The 22,675-nt window shown below is 39.2% G+C and overlaps 1 long non-coding RNA gene across 1 annotated transcript in view; it reads left to right on the top strand.

Moving 5' to 3' along the window:
- The window catches only part of LOC128314869 (uncharacterized), a 35,854-nt gene extending 14,813 nt beyond the window's left edge, over positions 1-21,041 (top strand). The window contains exons 2-3 of the long non-coding RNA XR_008297021.1: positions 15,220-15,350; positions 16,850-21,041. This is a non-coding gene — a long non-coding RNA (uncharacterized LOC128314869). The remainder of the gene's footprint in view (positions 1-15,219; positions 15,351-16,849) is intronic.
- Positions 21,042-22,675: the final 1,634 nt, after the last annotated feature.

Below are 22,675 nucleotides of genomic sequence, written 5' to 3'. Positions count from 1 at the left end.
TTGGACAAGTGTCTATTCATGTCTTTTGCCCGTTTCATCACTGGATTATTATTTTTTGGGTGTTGATTTTTGTAAGTTCTTTACAGATTTTGAATACTAACCCTTTATCTGATGTCGTTTGCAAATATCTTCTCCCATTCCATCAGTTGCCTTTTAGTTTTTCTGATTGTTTCCTTAGCTTTTTATCTTGATGAGGTCCCAATAGCTCATTTTTGCTTTGGTTTCCCTTGTCTCCAGAATCATGTCAAGTCAGAAGTTACGGATGCCAAAGTCAAGAGGTTATTGTCTATTTTCTCCTCTAGGATTTTGATGGCTTCCTGTCTTACCTTTAGGTCTGTCATCCATTTTGAGTTTATTTTTGTGTATGGTGTAGGAAAGTGATGCAGGTTCATTCTTCTGCATGTCGCTGTTGAGTTTCCCAACACTGCTTGCTGAAGAGAATGCCTTTTTTCCATTGGATATTCTTTCCTGCTTTGTCAAAGATTACTTGGCCGTAGATTTGTGAGTTCATTTCTGGGTTCTCTATTCTGTTCCATTCATCTCTGTGTCTTTGTGCCAGTACTATACTCTCTTGATGATTATAGCTTTGTAATACAGCTTGAAGTCTGGAATTGTGATGCCTCCAGCTTTGGTTTTCCTTTTTAGTATTGTTCTGGCTCTTCAGGGTCTTTTCTATCTAGTTCCATACAAATTTTAGGATTGTTTATTCTAGCTCTGTGAAGAATGCTGGTGTTATTTTGTTAGGGATCACATTGAATATGTAGATTGCTTTGGTAGTATCGACACTAACAATATTTGTTCTTCCTATCCAGGAGCATGGAATCTTTTTTCCATTTTTTGAGCCTTCTTCAATTTCTTCCATAAGATTTCTATAGTTTTCAGTGTATAGATTTTGAACCTCTTTGGTTAGGTTGATTCCTAGATATTTTATGGATTTTTGTGCAACCATAAATGGGATCTATTCCTTGATTTCTCTTTCCGCTGTTCACCATTGGTGTATAGAAATGCAACAGATTTCTGTATGTTGATTTTATATCCTGTGATGTTGCTAAATTCATGGATAAGTTCTAGTAGTTTTTTAGGGGAGTCTTTTGGGTTTCCCACATATAATAGCATGTCATCTGTGAGGGGTGAAAGTGACTTCCTCCTTGCTGATTTCCATGCCTTTTATTCCTTTGTTTTGTCTGATTGCTGAGGGTACGACTTTTAACAGTATGTTGAATAACAGTGGTGAGAGTTGACATTCTTGTGGTGTTCCTGACCTTAGGGAGAAAGCTCTCAGTTTTTCCCTGTTGAGGATGATATTAATGGTGGGTCTTTCATATATCGCTTTTGGGATCTTGAGTTATGATCCATCTATGCCTACTTTCTTAAGTTTTTTTTTTTTTTTTATCAAGAAAGAATGCTGTATTTTGTCAAATGCTTTCTCTTCATCAATTGAGAGGATCATGTGATTCTTATCCTTTCTTTTATTAATGTGATGTATCACATGGATTCATATGTGGACACTGAACCAGACCTGCATCCCAGGAGTAAATACCACTTGGTCATGGTGAATAATTCTTTTAATGTATTGTTGGATCCAGTTGGCTAGTATCTTGTTGAGAATTTTTGTATCCATATTCATCAAGGACATTGGTCTGGAGTTCTTTTTAGTGGGGTCTTTGTCTGGTTTTAGAATCAAGGTAATGCTGGCTTCTTAGAATGATTTTGAAAGTTATCCTTCCATTTCTATTTTTTGGAACAGTCTCAAAAGAATAGATGTTCTTTAAATTTTTGGTAGAATTCCCCTGGAAAGCCACCCAGCCCTGGACTCTTGTTTGTTGGGAGATTTTTGATTACTGATTCAATTTTTTACTGGTTATGGGTCTGTGTAAATTTTCTATTTCTTCTTGTTTCAGTTTTGGTAGTTTATATGTTTCTAGGAATTTGTCCATTTTATTGGCATATAATTGCTCATAAGATTATTGTTAGTATTCCTGTGGCATTGGTTGTGATTTCCCCTCTTTCATTCTTGATTTTATTTTTTTGGGTCCTTTCCATTTCATTTTGAACAAACTGGCTAGTGGGTTATCAATTTTGTTAATTATTTCAAAGAACCAGCTCCTGTTATCTACTCTTTTTTTCTTATTTTATTTTGATAGTATTGATTTCTGCTCTAATCTTTATTATTTCCTTTCTTCTGCTGGGTTTGGGCTTTATTTGCTGTTCTTTTACCAGCTCTTTTAGATGTAAGGTTATGTTATATATTTGAGAACTTTCTTCCTTCTTTAGGAAGAACTGGATTGCTATATACCTCCCTGTTACGACTGCCTTTGCTGCATCCCAGAGGTTTTGGGCTGTTGTATTTGCATTTAAATTGGCTTCCATGTTTTTTTTTGTTTTTTTTTTTTAGTTCCCTCTTTAATTTCATGGTTAGCCAATTCATTCTTTAGTAGGATATTCTTTAATCTCCATGTATTCATGGTCTTTCCAAATTTTTTCTTGTGGTTAATTTTGAGATTCGTAGCTTTGTGGTCTGAAAATATGCACAGTATGACCTCAATATTTTTATACTCGTTGAGAGCTGATTTGTGACCCAGTATGTGATCTATTCTGGAGAATGTTCCATGTGCATTCAAGAAGAATGTGTATTCTGCTACTTTAGGATGAAACGTTCTGAATATATCTGTTAAGTCCATCTGGTCTAGTGTGTCATTCAAAGCTATTATTTCCTTGTTCATTTTCTGTTTAGACGATCTGATCATCATTGTAAGTGGGGTGTTGAAGTCCCCTACTATTATGGTATTATTATCAATGAGTTTCTTTATGTTTGTGATTAATTTATTTAAATATTGGGGTTCACCCACATTGGGAGCATATATGTTTACAATTATTAGATCTTCTTGGTGGATAGAGCCCTTAATTATGATATAATGCCCTTCTTCATCACTAGTTATAGCTTTTATTTGAAAATCTAATTTGTCTGATATAAGTATGGCTATTCCAGCTTTCTTTTGATGACCATTAGCATGATAGGTGGTTCTCCATCTCCTTACTTTCAGTCTGCAGGTGTTTTGGGTCGAAATTGGGTCTCTTATAAGCAGTATAGATGGGTCTTATTTTCTTATCCATTCTGTTACCCCGTGTCTTTTGATTGGAGCATTTAGTCCATTGACATTTAGAGTGAGTACTGAAAGATATGAATTTAGTACCATTGTGTTGTCTGTAGAGTTGATGTTTCTGGTGATGTTCTCTTGTCCTTTCCAGTATTTGTTCCTTTTGGTATTGTTTTGTTTTGTCTTTTCTACACTCAGAGGCCCCATAAAATTTTTTGCAGGGGTAGTTTAGTGGTCATGAACTCCTTTAATTTTTGTTTGTCTGGGAAACTTTTTATCTCTCCTTCTATTTTGAATGACAGCCTTTCTGGATAAAGAATTCTTGGCTGTATATTTTTTTAGATACAGCACATTGAATGAATCCTGCCTCTCCTTTCTGGCCTGCCAAGTCTCTGTGAATAGGTCTGCTGTGAATCTGATCTGTCTTCTTTATAGGTTAAGGACTTTTTTCTCCTTGCTGCTTTCATAATTCTTTCCTTGTCTGTGTATTTTGTGCATTTGATTATGATATGTCTTGGTGAAGGGCGGTTTTTGTTGAATCTAATGGGAGTCCTCTGTGCTTCTTGAATTTTGAGATCTTTGTCCTTCCCCAGATTAGGAAATTTTCCTCTATAATTTGCTGACATAAACCTTCTGCCCCCTTTTCTCTCTCTCCACTTTCTGGGACTCTTATGATGTAGATGTTGTTCCTTTTTAATAAGTCACTGACTTCCCTAAGTTTTGTATCATGCTCTTTTGCCTTAGTTTCCCTTTTTTTTCCCTTCATCATTCTCCATAATTTTGTCTTCTATCTTCAGCCATCCTTGCTGTTGTGGCTTTCATTTGAGATTGCATCTGGGTATAGCATTTTAAATTTTGTCCTGACTAGCTTTTGCTTCTTTTGTCTCCACAGAAATGGATTCTATGCTTTTTTCAACCCCAGCTAGTATTCTTATTATCATGGTTCTAAATTCTAGTTCACATATCTTGCTTATATCTGTGTTGATTAAGGCCCTGGCTGTCATTTCTTTTCTGCTCTTTGTTTTGGGGTGAATTCTTTGCCGTCATTTTGGAGGAAGAAAAAAATTAATAAAATAAAAGTTAAAAAACTAAATACAAAACACTAAATCAAATAAAGGAAGCTAGATCCGAGGTGTGTTTTGGTCTGGTTGTTGAAATAAGCTTGTTAGAGAAAAAGGCAAGAAATGAAAAGAAAAAAAAGGTAAGACAATATTTAAAAATAAAAATTATATAATAAATTAGAATAAAATGAAGTAAAGCAAATAAAATAGATTAAAATAAAAAAATAAAGTAAAAATATAATTAAAAAATTAAAAAAGAAAATAAAAATACAATTTTCTCTTTCTGTATCCAAGAAAAAGAAAATAAAGAAAAAAGTTAAAAACAGAAGCAAAAAAAAAAAAATGAGCTGATAAATGAACCAGGAAACAGAATAGTTCCCTGAATGAATGAATGAAACCTGAATGAAGTTATATCCAGTTTCCTTGGAACTGAAACTAACCAGTACTCTATAGTCCATACACTAAGCAGGGGGAGGGACTTGTGTTGGTCTTCTAGGGGATATGATTGGAAGGCACAGTTGGGTGAGGCTTGATGTAATGGCTCCATTCTCCCCTAGGTGGTGATGCTTCGTGGACTGGGGTGGATCAGTGTGGTGCATGGGAAAGATAGAAATGGCTTTACCCAACTCCCTAGGCTCTGGCACAGGATCTTTGGGCTCTAACCACCGTGCCATCAAGCACCTTTCTTTTGTCTCAGGCCTCCGTCAACTCTTTGCCTCTACCCTGTCTATATCCAAGTCATCCACCTGTGAGGCAGCACCTCCCTTTGGAGTTTTATTTCAGTTGGGGTTGTGTTTCAAACCCCACACTTTAGAGACCCCCACAGCTTTGACCTGAACTAACTCTCCTTTGGAGGGTCTCACTGAGCAATGACCTGGTGACAGCTTGCCCCAGAAAATGTTCATGTGATTGTGCAGTGGCAGAGGTTCAGAGACTATGGCAAATCACAACATACAGCCCGTGCCGGGTTTCACCACACTCTGGCATCTTTATCCCAATACCGGCAAATGTGCCTGCTCCCCATGGTCCACTGGGACCTTTGCCTGTTGGGAGTCTCTATGGCCTCTACCAAACACTCTCCAAGCAGAGGTAGCACTTCTCCCCGTGTGGCAGTAGACCCCTCAGACCCCACTGCATGCTCCTGGGGATTCACGCTCCTTCTTCACCAGAGCACTGGAACTTGATACTCTGCATTCCATTGTTGATAGAGTGCTAGTGGCATTGAAACCCTCTCATTTCTTCCCGTCAGTGGTCTCGAGGAATGGATTTCTTGTTCAGTCCCTGCAAGTGTTTTCACTCTATCTCCCTCTTGCTCTCCAGCTACTTTCAGGGCAGGTGTTTTGCTTACACTCTACTGATGTGCTGTGCTCTCCCCCTTTCTCTGTCCTCTCTCTGCACACATAGCTCCCTGCCCTCCGTGGCTTTTCTCTCCCCCATTTCACCTCTCTGTACCTTGTACCTGCTGAGTTCTGTGGCTCAAGTTATGCAGATTGTTGTGTTAATACTCAGATCAACTTCATAGGTGTGCAAAATGGTTTGGTGCTGATCCAGCTGCATTTCAGGGACAAGACAAGCTGAGGGTTTCCATGCTGCTCCACTATCTTAACTGCCTCTTCCAGGAGGGAGTATTTCTAAAGCTCCTCCGACATAGTGCCAACTTCATGCCAACATATCCACCATCTGCAGTGGGAGTGGTCAGTACTGTTGCTCCCTGCTCAGCAGTGCATGTTTGCATTAGTTTTTTTTTTTCTTTTTTCTTTTTTTTTTTTTTTAGCAGTTTGATCCATCCATTTAAGGAATATTTATTAAGCACCTGTTATGTTTCAGACCCTATTCTTAAAAACAGGGGTTTGTGGTGGGAATAAGACCAAGTTCTTGCTTGCATTCAACTCACTTTCTAAAAGGGAGAGTGACCATAAGCAAATAAATTAATAATTTACATCAACCTAATAGATAAAAAGCAGGATTGCAAATAGCTGTTAACTGCAGTAAGTATTGGCAGACTGGCATGGCACGGGGTTCTGGTGAAATCTACCAGTTTTCTCGGAAGACGTTTTTAGACTCTTGAGTAAAACGTACTATTTGGGCCACTTTATTCTGTTTTGTAGCCAAGCATATTCATTGACTAGTTTACTGTTTTTGTTTACTTAATCCCTTTAGGATTGTTCAAATTGGCGAGGCATTTTTATTCTTCTTATCATTTCAAAGAGTATAATAATTTTTATGCCACAAATGCTTTTTGTTTTTGGGAAAACAAAGATTCAGTAAAGGATAGTCACTGTTACTTGAGATTTTTTCATGCCATTTTTCTCTCTTTGTTATTTCTTTTTAGTAGAGGTAATAGTAAAGAAGCAGTGGTACCTTCATGTTATCTTTCATAATTGTCATTGTGTTGTTAGAAAATAAAAATGAGATTTCTGGAAATGCTAAGCACTTTAAGTATTCAGAGCATATATTTAACATTATAGATATGATAAAAGATCTTTCTCTTGAACTTGATAGTAATGAGAGCTACACTAACTGATGTTAGAGGTATGTGATAGTTTCTCTGCAAGGCAGAGAAGCACCCAAAAGGTTCTGGTGTGTTTTCAAGCATGCATTGTGAAGCCAGGCTGCCAGGTACAAATCATGGTTCCACCTGGAACAGTTTTGTGACCTTGGACAAGTTACATCATCTCTCCAGGCCTCTGACAACTCCCAATCTATGGATTGGAAGGATTAAATGAGTTAATATATGTAAAACTGTTAAAACTGTACCTGGCTCATAAAAAGACCCAATACATTTTGGTTATCATTATTATTAACATTATTATTATATTGTTTTATCACTGTATTTCTGAGAACTGCTCTGACATTCTTGGACCAGATGAGCTATGTATTGAGGCCACTTTTTTGCTGAATTTTGTAACTAAACACATTTATTAGTTCTGTTCTGAAACATCCCAGGAGATATGATTTTGATCTTCTCTTTCCTTTCTTAGAATCTTCATGTAATGTCTCTTTTGGCTACAACAGTATTCTCCTTCCATATCCTAACACAGGTAAGTATTACACTCAGATACTTAGTCTTTACTCTTGCCCACTGTCGTGGCTCATTGCCTACCTGGTGACCTCTCCTGGGTGACCACAGTGGCCTCCCTCAGTATGCAACTGAGATCTGCTGAGATGGTCATGTCTTGTGATTAGTACATCTTACGGGATTACAATATTATTTGAACCTTACTAACATTAGCATCCTTCACCATTTTTTAAAGTTTATTTATTTATTTATTTTGAGAGAGAGAGAGCAAGCGAGTGAGCAAGAGAGCACATGCATGGGAGAGGGCAGACAGGGAGAGAGAGAATCCCAAGCAGGCTCTGAGGTGTCAATGCAGAGACTGACACTAGACTCGATCTCATGAACTCTGAGATCATGACCTGAGCCGAAATCAAGAATTGGTCACTTAACTGACTGAGCCACCCAGATGCCCCTGCTTTACCAGTTTTCCAATTGTCCAGTGTCTAGAAACACTTTGAAACATGTATCGTTATTTAAGTGAATGAACATTTTGTGTGTTGGGAAAACTCTTCCTCATCTTAGGCTCACAAAAAATTTCCCAGGTGTTTCTTTTTATTTCCCTTTCCTCTCTTGTACACATTCTGTGTTCGGCAAATCTTGGACATGTTGGCAGGCTGAGTCAGCCTATGAACTGGTGATTCTCACCTTGGCTATACATTGGAATTACCTTCAGAAGTTTAAAACATGGTGAAATTGGAGTACTAGCCTCAAAGATGCTGATTTAACTGGTCTGGGGGGGTAGTTATTAAAGTATGGTCTTCTATTTTAAGAAGCCTTCCAGTTTATTCTGATGCATGTTAAAATTTAAGAGCCTGTGAACTTGGGTGTAAGCCTGATTGTAAGGCCTTCTAATGGTTCCTGTGATGGTTCTACTGCAGAGCCTATGTTGACAACCATTATAGTGGCTTCCTCTGGATGATGAATCTTAAGAAATGTCAGCTTTTAAAGATTAGTCAACCTTTTAATGACAAGGGTTCTATATAAATAAAAGTAAAGCTTTCATCCTTTTGTAGGCTCTTACTAGTGGACATATGATAGGTTGGGATACCAAATCATCTCTGAGGGAAGCTCAGCTTTCAATTTTCGAAGAAAAGACAGCTTTATTATTGATCCCTTGTGTTTTCTTTTGGAAAATTGTATATTATTGATAAAGCTTTGGCATGGGATATTGAGTTAGGCCTATTCTTGCATTTCACTGAGCTCCTAATTAAGCCAGTTTATATGAAAGACTTGACAGACGAGACTTGGAGTTAAATGTATTGATTTGCATATTGATTTTCTTTGAATCTGGTGGTTGCCACTGTATATCACACCCGACTGGAATCTGCTTTGTTTTGATAAGAAAGATAATTCAGGCAGTTGGGTTTATTGCTTAGGCTTTTAAATTGCAAAATAAAATAAAAGTTGTCAACCATTTTCTTTTATGGCTGTTGGAGGAAAGGTTCAGATTAAAGTCACTAGGATGATGTTGGCAGGATGTATCTATTTTTCCCGGGTTCAACAGTACTGTTCATCTCTTTAACATCCCCAGATAATTCTATAGCAATGCTTCTTTACTTTAACATACTTATAATCAACTGGAGGGTTTGTGAAAGCGTGAATCACTGGATCCCACTCCAGGGTTTACCAATTCAGTATGTCTAGAGTGGGACCTGGGAATTTGTGTCTGACAACTTCCCAGGTGACATGGCTCATTTTGGTAGTGGTGGTAGGGGACCCACTTTGAGAACTGTTCCAGAACATTTTACATTATATTTCATAGTACAATATTACATAGGGTATATTATATGAGACAAAAATCGTTAAAATTACCTTTACATACATCACTTGGCAGTTTGTTTCATCCTAGGGAGTCGGAATACACTAGAATAATTCCAAAACGTTTGCTCTCAATACCAATTTTACACTCTTCTAATTCTTGCTGTAGCTCTGGAGCCCATAGAAATACATGGAAAACATAAATCTACCTAACTGAGATTTGTGAAGCTTTTCTGACCTCACAGTGTTTATACATGTAATGGGAATATTGTCTGCAATGTTGAAAGCCTAATTCAGAGGATAAATATTTATGGAATTTGATGTTAGTGCAGCACCGGGTCCATGTGATAGTAGCTTTCTCAAACTTTTCCCAGTTGATACACCCAAAGATTTATATCTTGTAGTGAATATTTTTCTGGGTCCTTGGCATCTATAGTTGGGATACCAAAAATTAGGTTGTAAAAATTTCCATTGCAACTGAATGCTTCCAGATATACAAGAACACCATTACACCTTCTCACAACCAGCATTTGTACATAAAAATTCCCAGTTACTTAAGTCTTTTAAGAGAAAAATTGAGATTCCTCTATCCTACATACTAACTCCACAGACCCTACAAAACAGTGCACTACCAAGAGGAAATACACAGTGTGTCCAGGACTGCTAAGATCCCATTTTAGAGAAGGCAAATAGCCACCATGAACATGTCTCTAATAAGCTTTAGTTAAGGATGTACAGAACTAAAGGTAAAGATATCTTACAGAGAGAGGCCGGTTTGTATACCCCAACTGTTGGGAGATGATTCTGGATGGGTCTTTAATGATTCTGCATGCTTGTACTTGTCTCTGTGTTGGGTTTAACTGTTCCAGACTAACGTTTTAAGTATATTTGAATGGTGCCCAGCTTTGGAAGACAGAGATAGTGTCTCACTTTGGATCAAGGAGAAAGCATTGTTGTTGCCCATTCTAAAAGATTTGGGTTCCCTAAAGCTCAGCACTTCTTGCCTTATAATAAGACTCACCATTTGGGCAAGTGCCACTGGGCCATCTTCATATCACTCCTTTGGAATTAGGGTTAGGGAAATGCTGTGAAATGCTGACACTCTATTGCTGTGAGTAATAAACTGTCCTTCATCACTCACCTTGGAATCTTGTCCTCCACTAGCATCCATATAGCTGTGGCAGGCTTGTTCTTAATGTTCAAGCAGGGAAAATACCAGACCTTTTATAATTCTTGCCACTGCTTTCCCTCCGTTGAGTCCCCATCATAGTTCAGTCATTTTTTTTTTTTTTTTACATGCTTTCTTGGAGCTCTATTCTTTGCCTTCAGACCAATTATTTTCTTAATTGTACATTCTGCACATTCATTAGTATTAGTATTTGATTCATATTTATCTTCTCTGCTAGGCTTCATGAAACAAGGGCTATGTACTTTGTTTCAATTTGTTTTGTTCACTTTTGCAACGTGAGTGCCCTGCATACAGCTTGGCGCATGGACAGAGTTTAACCAATATTTATTGAATGAAGGAAGGAATTAAACCTTGTTTGGTTGTTGCTGCAAGTTGGATTCCCTGGAAAGAGACTGTGAGACAGAGATAAGCATGCAGGGTGTTTGTCAGGATCAATACCAGCAGAATGAAGGAGAAAAAAGCAGGACTGGGCAACAGGATTCACTCTCAACATATTCTCACCCAGTCTGTCAGGAGCTCTCCCCTGTGTTGTCCTGAGTTGAGGCAAGGGGCCAGGGGCTTTATAGCCCTTCATTGACCATCTCTCTATTAGATGTGAGCTTCTCTGGGTAGGGGGTGGAACTATGGATGAGGCCATTTTCAAAGAGGACTGATAGTCCCAGATCATCTTCTAGTAACATTCCAGCATGGGGGGAAATAATTCTTTCACCAGTGAAGGAAATCTAGCATCCCTGTCACACAGTCCACCACGGTCCCCTTCAGTATGTTCATGTTTTTGGTACAAGAGTGAATGTAGAGATGATCTTTCTCTTACTATTGTTTACTGTGGCTTTTGTGAGCTTTTCAAGTGTGGGTATGTACCTTATTCATTGTTGCAATCTCTAGTTTATTTCAAGAAGCCCACTCTTTCTCCCATGGAATGTTAAGTGGCACATTTATACTGAAATGCATGCTGGATGTTGATATAAAAACCTATTTGAGAACTTGTCCTTGAAGTTTCTTAAGACCACTCTCGTGGAGGATAGTTTTGACATAAAGGGAAAAGGACTTGAATGTTCATTTCTATTTCTTCTTCACATGAACTCTGTGTTCCAAATGCCTTGAAATCTCCAGAGAGGATCTGTCTCTTTCATGCATTTAAACTCTTGCATGTGCTGTTTTCTTGGACACAAATGGCACTGTCTCCGTCTTGCTACCTGTACTCTTTGCTCTCCACTTCTAAGCATGTTTTGGGACTAAACTCAGATATGGCATCTTTTGCCCAACATATTCTGAATTTCTCCCTGACTCTCCCCTCAGGCTTGTTTGTGCTTTCAGTGTTTTGTTGACACTTCCCCTTAGCAGTTTTCACTTTGCTGTAATTTCCTTATGTCTCTCTCTATTATGGAGCTGAGAGCTGCTTCTGAGCAGAGACTATATGTTATTCACGTATCCTCAGACCTTATCACAAGCTCCAGCACCAGTAGTGTGGCTCGTAATGACTCATTCTTGCTAAATGTTAAATTGTAAGGAATTTTGAGAGGAGGCTGTTAAAGACAACCATTACTAAAACTTTAATGGCAGAAAACTATAATGAAATTCTATTCAAAGACAAATATAACAAATGCTCAAAAATCTCCACTTCCTAATTGTTTTTCTACCTTTTGCTGTTATCCTTGCTCTTGAAATCATTTATATGTAAGTTGTTTGCAGTGGGGATACACTCTATAGTGTTGTTCATTGAACGTCTCTTAACAATTCCATGTTTAGTGACTTTTCACTGGTAGCTTGAAATTGGCCATGGTGGAGGAATTCACCATGGAGACCAGCAACTGCTACATACCAGAGCTCTGCTTCGTTCATACCTGGTTTGTGAACATTCCCAGGCAAACCCCTACTTGGTACAAAGGTGGTGCTTGATAAATACCAGCTGAAGTTTGGGGGAAAAGATTTTGGAAAACTTCATTTAAGGTGGGCATGAGATTGGCAGTTATGGAAGCCCAGATGAAGATAAGAAGAAGCCCATGTGTATCTGGGATGGTTAAGGATTGCCCCTACAGTGTCAAGGTCATTGTTGGCCATTGTGATTACTGTTTTCATCCTACCTACAGTATTTTCTTTCTTTTTTTTTTTTGTAAGTAAGCACAGTGCATGGGAACTGGTGTGTTTGAAAACACATTCTCCAGGGGTTGCCTCTCGATATTCAGTTTCTTAGTTACTTCAAGAAGCTGGTGATACCTGCCGTAGAATGTTAACTGAGGGAGAAAGAAATTGTTTTTTTTTTTTTTAATGTTTATTTATTCTTGAGAGAGAGAGCATGAGTGGAGGAGGGACAGAGACAGAGATGAAGACACAGAATCCAAAACAGGCTCCAGGCTCTGAGCTGTCAGCACAGAGCCTAGTGTGGGGCTCAAACTCGGGAACAGTGAGATCATGACCTGAGCTGAAGTCGGACACTTAACAAACTGAGCCACCTAGATGCCCCCCCTTTTTTTGTTTGGTTTTAACTGAAACCTCAAGACCTAGGCCCTGAGCAACTGCCTGCAATTTTAAGTCAAATATTCATTTTGATTGCCATATGGCTATATCATGATATATGTTTACTTTTTCTAAATTCCTTGAATGTGAATATTCTAACATGACAGATAGGGTTAGTGGTGCCATTATCTACATCACGGGAGAGGGAAAGTAGATATCAAGGGCTGCATCTGCAAAACCTGGTGAATGGGGAAAGTAAGAACAATTATTTAGGATTCTGGCCAAAATGTCAGGGTCTAAAGAGGAGGGTCTGGTGCAGGAGGCTGAGGTGGTAGCTGAATCTCTGATTCATTTAAAGGTGGGACCTCTCCATCTTTCCTTATATTGAGCCAAATGAGACATGTAATTTTATTTTTTTTATTAAAAAAGGTTTTTAATGTTTATTCATTTTTGAGAGAGAGACAGAGAGTCAGCGAGTGAGCATGAGTCAGGGAGGAGCAGAGAGAGAAGGAGACACAGAATTCAAAGCAGCTCCAGGCTCTGAGCTGTTAAAACAGAGCCCAATATGGGGCTCAAACTCATGGACTGTGAGATTATAACCTGAGCCGAAGTCTGGCACTTAACCGACTGAGTCACCCAGGCACCCTGTAATTTTATTTTTAAAACAAAAAGAGGTTTTGTTTTCTTATTAAAATATAAATCCATGATCCTTGTAAAAAGAAATGATAAAGACAATACAGAAAGGAATAAAGAAGGAAGTAGAGAAATAAATCACCAGATATCCTACCACTCTCATAATCCTTTAAACATTTTGCTATTTATCTTTATGGATTTGAAATATATCCTTGGCTCCACCAGTCACAAATATTGGATTGAATTGTTAAAAATTATTTTATTTTTAAAATTTTTATTATTTTTTAAATATTTTTAAAATTTTTATTTATTTATTTTGAGACAGATCATGCAAACAGGGGAGGGGCAGAGAGAGAGAGAGAGAGAGAGAGAGAGAGAGAGAGAGAGATGGGGAGAGAGAATCCAAGGCTCCATGATGCTGGGTGTGGATCTCACAACTGTGAGATCATGACCTGAGCTGAAATGAAGAGTCAGATGCTCAACTGACTGAGCCACCCAGGCACCCAAAGATTGGATTGAATTTTATTTTCCACAATTTACATTAAAAAAATTAGATTTCCTTGCAGTTCCTACATGAACATTTATTTTTATTTTTAATGTTTATTTATTTAGTTATTTTAAGGGAGAGAGAGACAGAGAGAGGTAGAGGTAGATAGAGAATCCCAAGCAGGCTCCACATTGCCAGCACAGAACCCAACACAGGGCTTGATCTTGCGAACCAGGAGATCATGACCTGAGCCAAAATCAAGGGTCAGATGTTTCACCAACTAAGAAAGTCAGGCACCCCCCACCCTCCCTGCACATGAGCATTTTAACGTTATGTTTTTTTTAACACATTAGCCTCTTGGAGGTTCTGATGTGGCCTGTAACTCCACTGAAATGCATAGTTCATTATTTGAATGACTTACAAGCGGGTTTGGAAAGACAACTACCTTTGGTACCATGGGAAATTATGACAGCACATTGAAGAGGGAAGGAAAATGTGGGGATCATTGGCCCTTAAAATTCGCAGAGATCTTCTGAGAGGAGAATGAAACTAGCAATGTGACTGGGATTTATTCTTCAGCAGACATTTGTAGTGATGCTGTGTCAGGCACTGGTGTCCCAAAGGTGAATAAGACATTCACTGCTCTCACTCTAGTAATGGACACAGCTGTCCACATAAATAATGATGGGACATGATAATTGCTCTTTGAGGGATTTTAAGAAGAGATCTATGGGACCATAAAGGAAATGGTGATTAATTCTTTTTTTGGAGACACTAGGGGAATATGTCAGTGATATCCTTCTCTTTGCAAAATAAAACCTCAAACTTAAGAAAAACAAAGTCCAAGGACTCAAATACTGTCATTAGAAAGAGGATTATTATCCCTGTTTTCAGTATCTCTTTCTCAGGGAAGGATCTTTCTGCAACCTCTTCCCACATGACGGCAAAAATGATCTACCCAGCAGGGTGACTCTTGATTAGATGTTTAAAATTCATGCCTATTTCCTAGTAGTGTGGAGGAGTCCTAGATGGAATGTACTCTGTACCTCTGGTGACACATGTCCATTTGTGAACCAGTCTTTGTGTCCAGGATGATGCCATGCTTGTTGGCCTAGTGACCTCTCTTGTAACCTCCCCTGAACCCTCTATGCTGAAAGTCAGGGAAGGATGTGTCCTGAACCAGGGGGAGTAGATGCTAACAGATGGCCATTACAGGAAGGGCTCACTGGGGAAGTGACAGTTGATTCACACACTTTGTAGCATGACTAGTAGTTTACCAGATAAAGAAGAATGGAATACCATGTACAAAATCCAGGTGTTTTTAAAGGTTTGAATCTCAGGGGAATGATGTAGGTATATCTGAATTAGTGTATAGACAAGAGAAGGGTGTGGGGTGAGGCCAGAAACAGAGGTGACATAAGTCCAAATTGTGAAAGGACTTCTAGACTACAGTAAAAAGTTTATATTTATCCTTCTAGGCATGAATAAGCCAATGGGAGCTCTTAGCATGGCTGAACGATATGGTTGGCCTCGACAAGTTGGAAGACAACTTGGGTGAAAAGATGAAAGATGGATTTCAACGGAGAGCGTCTGGTTTTGTCAGAAAAAGGTAGGAGTCTGTTAGCTGAGGTTGGCATACTGTGGTTGCCAGCTCCAAAATGTCAGCCTGGGGCAACTGGATGAGAAAGGAATGCCAACGGGTCAGTAATATCTGTCATATGAATGGCACATAACATGGTGGCACAAGCTATATACTCAATGGCTCCGATAAGACTATGGCCAATGAAATATTATTAAAGTCTGTCTCCTCTTTTCTTTCCAGAACAGAGAATTTTTTTTTAAATACATGAAATTTATTGTCAAATTGGTTTCCATACAACACCCAGTGCTCATCCCAAAAGATGCCCTCTTCAATACCCATCACCCACCCTCCCCTCCCTCCCACCCCCCATCAGCCCTCAGTTTGTTCTCAGTTTTTAAGAGTCTCTTATGCTTTGGCTCTCTCCCACTCTAACTTCTCTCTTTTTTTTTTTTCCTTCCCCTCCCCCATGGGTTCCTGTTAAGTTTCTCAGGATCCACATAAGAGTGAAAACATATGGTATCTGTCTTTCCAAAACAGAGAATTTCTTAATAACTTGCATGTCCCTTATTTAGTCACTCACTCACTCATTTATTATTACTATCATTGTATTATTTGTTGACAACAGACTGGAGTAAATCATATTTTAATATGTCTTCCTTTATCAGTGAAGCAATAAAACACTGCTATTTGATGTAATATAAACATAACGCAATTTTTTAAAGTAAGAAATTCCTGCTTGAAAGTGTCTTCCTAAGAGGGTTCTGGAAACTGAACATTGCGTAGTATTCCCTGTGGTCCCAGCTCTCGCTTGCCCCCTGCTCTTCAGTCTTCGGTTATAAATTTTCATCTCATTTCTCTGGGCTTGAGTTTTAAGGCATAATAATGGATGGTGTTAGATTGAACTGCCTCTTTTTAGGTTTTCTACTCTTAGTATATGGATGAATAGATTAATTTATAGTGCTATTAATCTGTTACCCTTCACTAGCCATAAATTCAATTTCATACATTAAGGTATGGCTCTAGAGGGAATAGGATAAGGAGATTTCAGGCCATGAATAACAAGTTATTAAAGTTGGAGATGAATGTGTGAATGACTCTGAGGAACAAGATTAACTAATGGGTTTTCCTGGGTATTTTTAAATGGATAGCCAATTAGTACCCTGTTTAAACACAGGAAGTAAGAAAGCAGTACAAACAGATTCTTCAAGACCTGATCCCTATCTAGCTTTTGAACGTCTTCACATGACATCAGTCCACTTCTACTTTGTGCCCCTGAAACCCCAAATTCTATTCATAGTTCTTTTGAGTGTGCCATGCTGTTTTAGAACTTATGTTTTTATTCATGCTGTTGCCTCTTTCTGGCATGATTTTCTCACCCACTTGGCCCATGTTCATTTCCCAAAGCCCAGTTGGTTTTCTACTTGTAGGAAGCTTTCTTCACTGCCCCCCTCCTTTCTTTCTTTCCTACACCTTAAAGATCCATTCTTTCACTCATACTGCTTGATTGCAATTATTTGTTCATACAGATGTCTTCCCTACTTGGCTGTGAGCTCATTCGCAATATGGATCATATTCTACCTTGGCATCCTGGTATGTAGCAGAGAATCAGTAAGTGCCTGCCGGATTGATTTGAGTGCCAATGTCACAAGTATCTCAGAAGACTCACAAGCCTGAGTGTACAGGGTAAGGAAAAAATTGAGATTAGCTCTACTTTCCCAGCCTTCTGATGCCAGAGGCATGAAAGACCTCAAATATGAAAAGGTTTCTAATTTGAGATATTCCAGTGGAGTCCATTTTCCTCTTAATTTATTTTTGGCTGATTTGGAAAAAGCTAAGTTACTTCTGAAATTGAACGGAAGATCAAGTGTGTTATTCACTTACAGAAACATCTTTCTCTTCCTAACTACCTGGGAACATGTGCTATCTTTGCTTCTCATTGCAGGGGTGGCCTAGGGTCAGAGCCTTTCATTTCCGATGCTCTGTGTATAGCCTCCAGCGGATCAGATTCTGCTTGCTATTCCTGGCGATGTTTTATTCATTAGAATGTTGCCAAATGGAAATTACCTTTTGACTGCTAACAAGCTGTACTAACGTGAACCTTTATATATATATTTTATATATTTATATATGTTATATAATTATATATTTATATATACAAATAAATTATATATTTTTATATATGTGTAAATAAATTATATATATATTTTATATATTTATATATACATATATAAATAAAGCTAGCCTAAATCAAGGTGCAAGAATAGAGCCATCTATTTGTCTACTCCTGTCTGTAAAACAGCGTTGGACAGAGCTCTTGCTTGGGGACACCTCCCTGTAATCAGCACTTCCCTGATCACCCCATCACGCTCTGTTCCTTTACCCTGCTTGACTTGTCTTCATGGCTCTTATCACCACCTGACAGATTTGTTAGGTTATTGGCTATGTTTTCTCCTAGAGTACATGCACCATGAGAACAGAAGTTATGTATTCATTGCTGTATCAAAGCCCCTAGAACCATGCATGGCACGGAGTAGGTGCTTGATAAATACATGTCAAGTGAATGGAGGATGGGACTTCTCACCAGTACTCGTAATGCCCTCAACATGTGTCAAGCATCGGGGTGAGCACTTGGTATACGTTATTTCCTGTCCTTCTCACACCATCCAACCAGGAGGGTGTTGTGCCATTTCCACTTACCCTGAAGCAAATGAAACTTAGAGCTAGCAAGGTGCGCAAGGTTTCACAGCTTTTAAGTGGTGACGCTGAATGTTGTCAGAGCCCATGTGGTTAACCAGTATGCTGTTTGTGATGGGTGCGTCCAGGTTCTCTGTCCAGTCACTGGAGTTAAGTGGTGCTGTTTCTTGTGCAATATTCTGTCATTTAGGGTCTTGGGAATCCGCGTGTGTCATTCTGTGTCATTTGTCTAGTCTTTTCCCCCATAAAGATAATAATTGCTAAGATTTAACATTTTTAAGGAACTTAAATTTTAGGGATTTTATCAAGTCCTGTATCTGGATGATCTAATTTGATCTTCCACCTTACAGAAGAGGTATTATTATTTCCCTTGCATGGATGGGGAGAGGAGATTCAGATAGGTTAAGTGACTTACCCAAAACCACATTGCTGACAAATGGCAAAAGTTGGGACTTGAATGCAGCTTTCCTGTTTTCCATGCCTATTTGCTGACCTTGAACCCTGTACTCTTTAACCGGAATTCCCTGTGTGATATCATACATGCAGCTAGAAGAACGTACTAGTGCATCCCTAAACTGTATATTCAGAAACTGCACAATGGGAGGAAATAATCTCAGGGAGCTTTGTCATGGCTGAGTCACATGTGGAGAAATAGGTCCATGTTCAGGAGATAGATTTTAAGGGAAGATACCAAACCAGAGAACTTTGTATGAAGATGGGAAGGATGAGGAGCTTAGAAGCCCTTTACTTGAAGATTTTTTTGGGCAGGGCAAAGATGTTTACCTTTTAGAAGGGAAAACAGAGGCCAGAGGCACATGATGGTACACAAGTAGGGTAGGAAGCAGAGTTGGACAGGAGAGGAGGGGCCACTTTGCTGTTTATTAGGAGGAAGCATATCACGGTGGTTATAAGCCTATATCCTGGGCTTAAATGGTCTAGGTTTATGTCCCACTTTATCCTCGTACTAGGTGCTGTCCTTGGGCAACTTATTTCACCTCTGTTTCTTTTGTCTTATCTATTGAATGAGGACAGTCTTACTTCCCTCACCATGTTGAGATGAGAATTGGGACAATGTATCGAAAGCCCTAGCACAGGGCCTAGCTCAGAGTAAAATTCCATTAAGTGTTGGCTGTCATCATTGTTGCTAGTCGTGGCTTCAAAGTGTAAAAGGAGAGCTACCTGTCATGGACTGAGGCTCCTGGTGTGAGTGGTGCTAGGGGAAACTTTCACTTATCTGTTTCACTGGCTTCATTCTTCAAAGAGATACCTGAGCCCTACAGAGGACAAAGTTCTGTCTTGAGGCTGTATAGGGGGTTATCTGCAGGACCAAGGCTGTTACTTCGCTCTTCTAACAAATACTGTCTAAGATTGTTTTAAACAACTTTGTAAGTGTTTATTTTTGAGAGAGAGAGAGAGAGAGAGAGAGAGAGCGAGAGAGAGAGAGAGCACGAGCAAGTGGGGGAGGGATAAAGAGAGTAGGAGACACAGAATCTGAAGCAGGCTCCAGGCTCTGAGCTGTCAGCACAGAGCCCGAGGCAGGGCTGGAACCCTTGAATGGTGAGATCATGACCTGAGCCAAAGTCGGACACTCACCCTACTGAGCCACCTAGGCACCTCAAGGTTTTTCGTTTGTTTGTTTGTTTGTTTTAAACATGGCTGGTGGGTGTACTAAGCACCAGCTGTAGGACAGTAATGCACTGCCAGCCTCAGGGAGTAGGCCCTTGGGTACACCTGGATCACCAGTCCCTCGGCACCATTGGAGACAGGTGAAGCAGAACGGTATCAACTGCTCTATGCTTGTCTTGCCAGTTCCACCACAAACTATCAGAATCTGAACCACTACTCGCCAGCTCTCCTGCCGCACCCCAGCTCTTGCCACCATCATCTGCATGGTTACAGTAGTCTGCAGACTACTGTTCCCTGCAGCTAGTTTTTCTCCCATCAGCTATTCTCCATGCAGCAGCCAGAGGGATCTTGTGACCTATAAATTTAATCATGCTTCCCACTCTCACCCTGTTTAGCTTCTTCCACCTGGCTCATGTTATACTTGAAATAGAATCAAAATTACTCAATATTGTCTTCCGGATATTATAGGATCTGCCCTTGACTTTTTCTCTGATGTCCTCTCCTTTCACTCCCACTCACTCTCAACCTCCAGCCACACTAGCATTTTTCCTATTCTCAAAGGTACCAAGCTAGTTCCTACCACAGGACCTTTGCATATGTTCTTCCTCTAGATATTTGAATGGATGGCTTCTCTTTTTCCATCATATTTCAGCCTAACTTCCCCTTCCTTAGTGAGGCTATTCCTATGGTGTCCCTGTCCTCCTCTCTCTCATCCTGTTTTATTGTCTTCATGGTGCAGACCCAGTTTCTGAAATTATCCTTATGTTTTTTTTTTTTTTTTCTAAGCAAATTCTTTTACACTGGGGTCTTTTTACTTGTTTGCTGCTATATCATCATTCCCAAAATGATGTCTGAGTTTTGGTAGATGTACTTTAAATATTTTTTAATGAATGAATGAACCCCTTGTAAATCGGGGCTTACTTCACCACAAGAGAGTTGTGTTTATAATATGAACACAGAGGTCCGCATCGGGGGAAGGAAGCTTGGGCCTGAACTCAGTTTTTATGGAGATTTAACTTCTCCATTAAGGAGCATAAATGTAGGTTCTTTTAAGCTTGGGGCACAGGGATCTGTTATTAGGAGTCTAGGAGGGCATTATAGCTAAATGTAGTGGGAATCCAGACATCAGCAGCTAGAGCTTGAGGTGAAGAAGGGGGAAAGTCAGAGAGGGGTCAAGGAGGCAGTTAATTTATCATCTCTGCCAATATTTGAAATACTATAATTAGCCTCTTGTTCTTCCTTTGCAGTTGTATGTTCCTTCCCTTTTTCTCTTTCTGGTATCAAAGTGGCAAAACATAGGATGGGGTTGGCCCCTGGAGCTTAATCTTTGCCTAGTTAATTTCTACGGTAGGGTTATGACCTTTCAAATGTCATCAGGGGTCAGAGTAAATAGCAGAAATGTATCAATTTATAGGGTGGGGGGGGAATGGAGAGTGGTGGGGCGGGTGAGCTGGAGAGCATGGGCCCAGTGCAAGGGGAGCATGCAAACCACTGCTGAGTCAGTAACCAGATTTGCTACTTGCCTGGCCAGTTTGAGAGTATTAAGAACATTGATCCTTCTGATTTTATGATGAAGTGTTTTGTTTGCTTGTTTGTTTTTTAAACTAGCCCATACTTTGTGGATTTGTAAATTTCCTTCATACAAACATTTGTTTGGCATATGTTAACTTAGAATCTTGGTGCATGACAAACCAAACTGTCATCATACATGTATCAAGAAGTTGGCTGGGTTTTTGTTTTTGTTTTTTAAGTGGAGTGAATCCTAATTACCCGTTTGGTTTCATTCCTTCACCAAAGACTTACACTTAATATAGTGTGGTTAGTTAAATATCAGAATTAAATATACATTGTTGGCTACTTTGTTACTTTTTCTTTATAATGTGAATGATAGCTGCCCCAACCCAAAGTCTCTGTTTTCTTAGTATTACTTACGGATCTTGTACACAGGTGTTTCTATAGAAGTATATTAGAGTAGAATAGGATATCTAGTGCTGTTTTAAAAGAGGCTGTAACATACCTGATTATTTATAATAGCAAAATGATTGTAGGAGCATGTCCACTTAAAAGAAGATTAGATTAAATTGCCCATTATTGTTTGATCACTTGGAAGAGAGAAAGTATATGAGAGAATTGACAGTAAATTTATTTTCTGGGAAAATTTTGGAGTCTGGTTATTTTCCTGCTCCAGGGGCGCCCAATGTAGAGAATTTAAAAAGATTAGCTAGAATTGTAGTTTGTAATGACAAATTCTCATCTATACTAGATAAATAACCTAGCTAGAGGATTTCAGATCCAGATAATTTGAAAGTGAAATAATACTCACTACCATTGGCATGAGTTAATCTCTGTTGGAGACTGCAATGCTGATGGAAACAGTCTTTTGTGTCACGGATCCACAAGGGCCTTAGGCAAGTCATTGGTTCTCTAGTAAACAACTCTCATTCTCTGTACAGATTCTAGCAAGAGACCTCCCAGGTCCAGTGTGAGTTACTGACCTCGTATAGACTTGTCCCCTGGGTACTACTTTAAATTTATCTCAGTCTGAGACTAACTGGGTTCTAATATCTAAGGGCTGTTGAGTAGCCTTTGTGAAATGGTGTGTGGCATCAGACCATTAGTGCACTGACAAGCTGTATATCAGCCAACCTCTATCACTACCTCTTTTCTCCCTCAAGGTTTAGAGACTGGGATGGAAGAGGGGAAATGAAAGTGGCCTTCCACCCCAAGAGTTCTCTTTGTAGTACAGTTAAGGCATAGTGGCAGGTAAAATAAACCTTGTGCAATCTCTTCTGACAAGTCTTCACCTCTAAGACAGGTTCCTTTAAGCATCTTTCCTTATAATAGTAAACCATTTGGAACATCCTGGGTCTCTAGCCTTCATGCAAAGGGACAAGAAGGGTTGGGATCTACATCTGCATCTATATCATCTATATTCATACCTCTATCCTTTTTGAACATTCTAGTTTCTCACCCAGGAGTGCTCTGTTTGATAAGCCACTCCTCTTTTGGAGCCTGTCTTTATCTGTCCTTTG

Source organism: Acinonyx jubatus, chromosome A2 (assembly GCF_027475565.1).
Source record: "Acinonyx jubatus isolate Ajub_Pintada_27869175 chromosome A2, VMU_Ajub_asm_v1.0, whole genome shotgun sequence".
Lineage (NCBI taxonomy): Eukaryota > Metazoa > Chordata > Mammalia > Carnivora > Felidae > Acinonyx > Acinonyx jubatus.
This window is presented reverse-complemented; position numbering and strand designations above follow the sequence as displayed.